Source organism: Tenrec ecaudatus, chromosome 10 (assembly GCF_050624435.1).
Source record: "Tenrec ecaudatus isolate mTenEca1 chromosome 10, mTenEca1.hap1, whole genome shotgun sequence".
Classification (NCBI taxonomy): domain Eukaryota; kingdom Metazoa; phylum Chordata; class Mammalia; order Afrosoricida; family Tenrecidae; genus Tenrec; species Tenrec ecaudatus.
Window position 1 is genome coordinate 43,318,404 of NC_134539.1, and position 6,447 is coordinate 43,324,850.

The following is a 6,447-nucleotide window of genomic DNA, read 5'->3' on the forward strand; positions in this document are numbered from 1 at the left end:
CTTACAATCAGCCCAGCTCTGGAAGAACCTTTCAAAGTTAAAAAAAGTCCCCAAAGTATCCAAATAGTGAAGTTTGAACGGCAGCCAAGGCGGGTTGCATCTGTCCTATTACTAACACATGTGCTGTGCTGCATATCCCATTGCACAAAGGCTGACTACAGCCTGCTGTCCTCCTGCTGGGAACTCAAAGAGTTCTAGACCAGAGGGCTCTGGACCGGCGGCTCTATTCGCTTAGGCTTCTCATCCTCACCCACAGCCTGCTGAATTTTCCTTCAGCTCATGTGCTATAAGTTTAAGCTTTCTCCGTGTCGACAACGCGTGCCACGTTTGCAAATAGTGCAGCAGTTTTCGTTTTCATCAGAGTCATTGTCTTCCTCTCATACTTCCAGGAGACGCCCATACAAACAAGACGTTTACCTCCCGCAAGAACAGTTTTAGAAAGTGGCCAAGTCAAGAATATCTGGAAGAACTTTTTTCTTTTTAACATCATTTTATTGAGGCTTGTACAACTCTTGTCACAAGCCATCCACCCATCCATTGTGTCGAGCACATTTGTACATTTGTTGCCATCATCATTCTCACAGCATTTGCTTTTGACTTGAGCCCTTGGAATCAGCTCCTCATTTTCCCCCTCTCCCACCCCACCCCACCTCCCTCCCTCATGAAATTTTGATAATGTATAAATTATTTTTTTCCTGTCTTATACTGTCTGATATCTCCCTTCACCCACTTTTCTGTTGTCTGCCCCACAGGGAGGGGTTTATACGTAGATTCTTGTGATTGGCTTCCCCTTTCTACCCCACCTTCCCCTTCCCCTCTTGGTATTGCTACTCTTGGTATTGGTCCTGAGGGGTTTATCTGTCCTGGATTCCCTGTGTTTTCAGTTCTTGTATCTACCAGTGTACATCCTCTGGTCTATACGGATTTGTAGGATAGAAATGGGATCATGATAGTGGGGGTGAGGAAGCATTAAAAAACTAGAGGAAAGTTGTATGTTTCATCGGTGTTATACTGCACCCTGACAGGCTCATCTCCTCCCTGTGACCCTCTGTAAGGGGATGTCCAGTTGCCTATGGATGGGCTTTGGGTTTCCACTCCACAGGAGGGTGTAGGGGGCCTAGTAGAGCTTGCTCAAGGGAAATGTAACCAAGAGGAATTACTGAAACCCGAATGAAGGCTGAGCATGACAGTGGGACAAGAGGAAAGTAAAAAGAGATAGAGGAAAGAACTAGGAGGCAAAGAATATTTATAGAGGTCTAAATACAGGCATGTACATATGTAAATATATTTATATATGATGATGGAGAAATAGATCTATGTTCATATATTTATAGGTTTATTAGTATTAAGGTAGCAGATGGATTTGGGTCTCAACTCAAATACTTTCTCAAGGCAAGAACACATTGTTCTATTAAACTGGCATTCCATAATGCTCACCTTCCTGACACAATTGCTGAAGACAAAGTGGGTGCATAAGCAAATGTGGTGAAGAAAGCTGATGGTGCCCAGCTATCAAAAGATATAGCATCTGGGGTCTTAAAGACTTGAAGATAAACAGCAGTCTTCTAGCTGAGGAGCAACAAAGCCCACATGGAAGAAGCACAGCAACCTGTATGATCATGAGGTGTTAATAGGATCAGGTAGCAGGCATCAAAGAACAAAAAATCCTATCATTTTGGAAGAACTTTTCATGGGATGCTAAGCTGGATAAGAGGAGGGCAGAAAGAGAGAAATGGGGCTTGCAACAGTGTGGAAGTTATGAAGTTTAATGCAACCTGCTAAATGACTTACTTGTCACCTTATTTGGAACACAATTGCTGTGACTGAATTCTTGGTGTTTTGTTTTGTTTTCTTAAAGCAAGAAAGAAGAGAAAGGAAACAAAACTGTCTCTGACGTGAAATTCCTGGTTTAAAACTGTGAGAGTTGCTCCATATTTTCAGCTTGAGCTTGGATATGTCATTTAAGCTTTCAAGTCTCATTTGCCTTCTCTACAAATAGGTTGATTTTTATAAATGAAATATATAAATTAGCATAGTTTCCCCCTTTCTCCCTTATATTCATGACTTGTTGGCCCTCTGGTTCCAACGAGGTGGCTCCCTCTACTTTATAACCAGGTTGGGTCATATCTTTCTCATTTCTTCTCTCTGGAGATAGCTTTAGTTGTGATAGCTAGAATGGACACAAAGTTGGTTCAATAGTGAGGAGACCACAACATTAAAGTTACATACTTACTTCTTAAAAGTATTCTGTGAATGAAGTATTAGATCTGCGATTAAACCATTTTCCAGGTAGGAAATTGGGTCCCTGAGAATCTAGATGTTCCTAAGGTCACACAACTGAAAATACTGGATAAATGTGAGTTTCACCCAGCAAACCTGAGTCATGGATACTATCCCGTCTAGCACTGGCTATCTTCTGTACCCTTTGCTATCTTTGCTACACTGGCTTTCCTGATCTCCTAGCATTTCTGGTCATCCTTAGGGACTCTTCCAGAAGTTCTTCAAACACATCCTCTTAGTTACTGCTTGGTGTTGGTCATTTTTCTTCTCTTAAGATTTGGCTCATTGTAATGCGATCTGTGGTCTGAAAAAAGCACTGCAAAGGTGCCTCTCTGTTACCATGACTACTGGCACCTGCCATCAAAGGAGCTTATATTGAGAGCCCAGCCTCACTGTGTTCCTAAAGTCACTGGGACTGGGGCCCTTCACTGAAGCTGCCTAAGTGGTGGTAACAGGTGTCGTCTGGCACCTCAGTGGCAAGGCCACCCATGGGGGCAGGGGTGGTGGTGAAGAAGCTCTCCCATTGTGCATTTCACTCCACGGTTAAATCTCCAAAGCAATACTTACTGTCTTGCTGGCTCCCTATTCCCCAATGACTGATAACATTTTAGTGCACATGTGCTTTTAGCTTAACTACTACCCCCTTGAAAGTCCAGTGGAGTCTTATTAAGGGGAAATAATTATAAGAGATCGCTCACATACTGACCTTGAAACATGCTCTGACTCCAGCCACTGATCCCTTAGTAATGTGTCTGATGGACTAATTTTTATCTCTCAGTGAGATTTTTGGGTAAATTCCTCTCGTCTCAATGCAAATAGGGATTTTTGATCAGCTCAATTTGCATGCAAATGCAGCTGAGTCTTTCAGGGAAGATAGATTACTTAGGGTTAGGTATCTTTGCTAGCTATGTATTAATTGAATGATACTCTGGCTTTGAAGTTTGAAAGATCAGTAACCAGAAACAATTTAAGTGATGAGCACTGAGTTGAGAAAAATAACGAAACAGAAGGAAACCACCAAAACAGTAGCCATCAACCCAAACCACACAGAAAGCAAGAGCTAGACCTTCTCTAGCCTCTTAGATCAGAAAGTCAATCTAATAGGAGAGGGCAGACTAGTGGGAAAGGCATACTCTTAGCATCAAGGAAGTCACTCTTAGAATCAAGGAAGTCAAATACATGATTTAATATATTTAATGAAAATCTATGCATTATTCTCATTCATTTAGCTGCAGCTTGTAATATATTTGTCACACTCTGGCCTTTGCAAACCATTGCATTGTTTCATGTGCTGTTCACAACAACTCTGCGAGGTAAATGTCATCATCCCGTTTTTAAGATGTAGAAATTCAACCAGATGAGTTGGTTGTTTTGCCAAAAGTCAGAGAGTGGATAAAGAAGGGAAGAGTTATGTCTTTAAGCCCCTCCATTGCCATACTTGTTTTTCTTTAGTTGGTTCAATTACTGAAGATGATGGTGAAGTTATTGTTTTTTGTAGATGCCATTGACTTGCTTCCAACACACAGTGTCCTTGGGTGCAACAGAATGAAACACTGCTCAGTCAGTCCTGTGTCACTGTCACAATTGTTGTGTGTGGGGTCATTGTTGCAGCTACTCTGTCACTCTGTGCCAGGGAGGGTCACCCTCTATTTTACTGTCCTTCTACTTTTCCATGAGTGATCCTTCCCTGAGGGACCAGGAACTGCGCGTGCACGCGCGCGCGCGCGCACACACACACACACACACACACACACACACACAGGTGGCACTCTAGGTTAGACATTGGGCTACTACCTGCAAGGTTAGAGGTTAAAAAACAACAGCTTCTCCTTGGGAGAAAGATAAAATTGTATGCTATTTTAAAGATTTATATTCTTGGAAACCTTCCCCATATTATTGTAAGTTGGAATTGATTCCATGGTAGTAGGTTGGATTTTTTTAATATATAGATGCAAATATAGATAGCTATAGTATATAGAATATGTTTGCTTAAACTAGATCACTGTGTATATATTTTTCCCCAACATGTTATTTTGGCCATGTGATATTTATTTATAAACACATTTGTAGAGTGGATCATGCAGCGTAATCAGCATTATAATTTACATGCAAACTTTGTGCCTATCATCTGAAGAATTTATGATACAAAATAACAGAGTTGTTATAATTCCAAATACTGCAAGAGACCAGCTCTTTCTGTGTGCTCCCGCATAATCATGATTTTTTTCTAGATTTTATTTTGCTTACCTTTCTCTTTTCTTTTCTATTTCCATTGCCCTGATTATTTTCTCTCTTTATTTTCTGTGAGATTGTAACTGGCCACTGGAAACACTTCCATGAAAAAAGTTCATGTTTAACCATCTTCAAGATTTCCTCTTTGGGGAATAGAACTTTTTGTCCAAATGAATCTCCAGTTTACATCAACTATTAGAATGCACATACTGCCTTATTTGGGTGCGAGAGGGAAAAAGAATAAAGAAGTTCTGCAGTGTACTCTTGACATATATGCACTTAGCACTTGATATTTCTTATGTTGTGGTAGTCTTCAGAGGCTCATGCTCTGTAGTCATTTGTAATTTTGCTACATTGTTATTTCAATAAGTGCTTGAACTGCAAAGACTGCTCATCAGCTTTATCTTCTTGTGGTTTGTCCTCTTTGCATTTGCTAGATGGTCTTATTTAGTTCTTATAAAAAGTCATTGATATGTATCCATTTCATAGATGGAGAATAATTGGCAAAATGTATGTTATTGAGGTACAGGAATAGTCAGAAACTGGTATATTCAGAAAAGTATTGTGTCCATCCTTATCAAATATATGGTTTATATATTGGAGCTTATACCTGCTAAATATATGTTGAAATAACCTCCCCTGAAAAACAAAAACACTTTGTTTATGTAATTGTATTTACTAGCCTCTAGGAAAGTCGGTTGTTTTATTTTTTTAAGTTGTAACCTTTAAAAGCATTTTCATTTTGATCTCATTTTTATTTTTAATCGGATGAAGGAGGGATAATTTGCTATCTAGAAACACAAGACAGTTGACTATGAATTATGTGAGTTCTTTGGTTTTTTTTTTCACAATAGGATCTTTCATTTGTTAACATTAAGTCTGAATTTTAAACAGATTCTTGAACTGGTGGCTCATAGCCTCAGCTCGTTCCACTTTTGAACCTGTCTCATTGGCAGTAGCTTTTCCAGAACTGCCGCCTACACCATGAAGCTCCATGAGTTTTCCCAATTCAAACTTGGGATTTTTCAGCATCTTTACTTTTGTGACAAACACAACATGGAGAGGATAAATAGACTGGCAAGCCTTTTCTATGTCTTTCCCAACGCTGTCTGGAATCCATTTATTGACCACTTCTTTCAAGTCCTTTGTCTGCACCTCTCGGGTCATGATTTCCATCATTTTCTTTCGGATTTGGCGGGCCTGCTGGTGCTGAGCATAAGAGGTCTTCCGAATCTGATTATTGCATTTTTTAGTAAAACCAGCACAGAACAGACAAAGTAGATACCCATCAGTAGTCTTGACATCAACATGAGCTTCAATCATGGTCTGCCATTTCTTGACCATGGAGCGCATCTTGTCCCGTGTAAGGTCCATGCCATGGAAGCCGGGCAGGCAAATTTCCCCTCAACTTCCTTGGTCATTAACTTAAATTTCCTAAAGGCAACCTCATCGTTTTTCACATCAGCAAGGCTCACTGCAAAAACTCAACCCTTGAGGCCACCAGATGCAATTGTGGTTCCTTGAGTCCTGCTGACTCGTGTTTTCCTGATATTCCTTGTATTGAACATAGCTGGTGCTTTCCCATCATCCCAATCTTTCTTAGAAAAAGGGATCAACCACTTTCTTCTTAGCTCCTTTTTTGCCACCTTTTGAAAGGCGCTTGTTCTTGCCAACCACCATGGTGTCATGCAGATATTGTTGCTTGATTTTGCTCTGTCTTGTTTTTGTGCATGCTTTTATCTCCACAGATCTGTCTAAATAAGGTAGGCTGAATGAACAATCTGGAGGAGAAAACAATGGGACTGACAGGGATAAGGGGAGGTGGGGGGGGGGGGAAAGAAAGTGGTGTTAACAAACCCAGGGACAAGGGAACAATAAGTGATCCAAATTGGTGGTGAGGTGGCTGTGGGAGGCCTGGTCGGGCATGATCAAGGG

General features: G+C 40.7%; 1 pseudogene; it reads right to left on the reverse strand.

The window, feature by feature from the left end:
- Positions 1 to 5,397: 5,397 nt before the first annotated feature.
- On the reverse strand, positions 5,398 to 6,192 carry LOC142457921 (small ribosomal subunit protein eS1 pseudogene; annotated as a pseudogene).
- Positions 6,193 to 6,447: the final 255 nt, after the last annotated feature.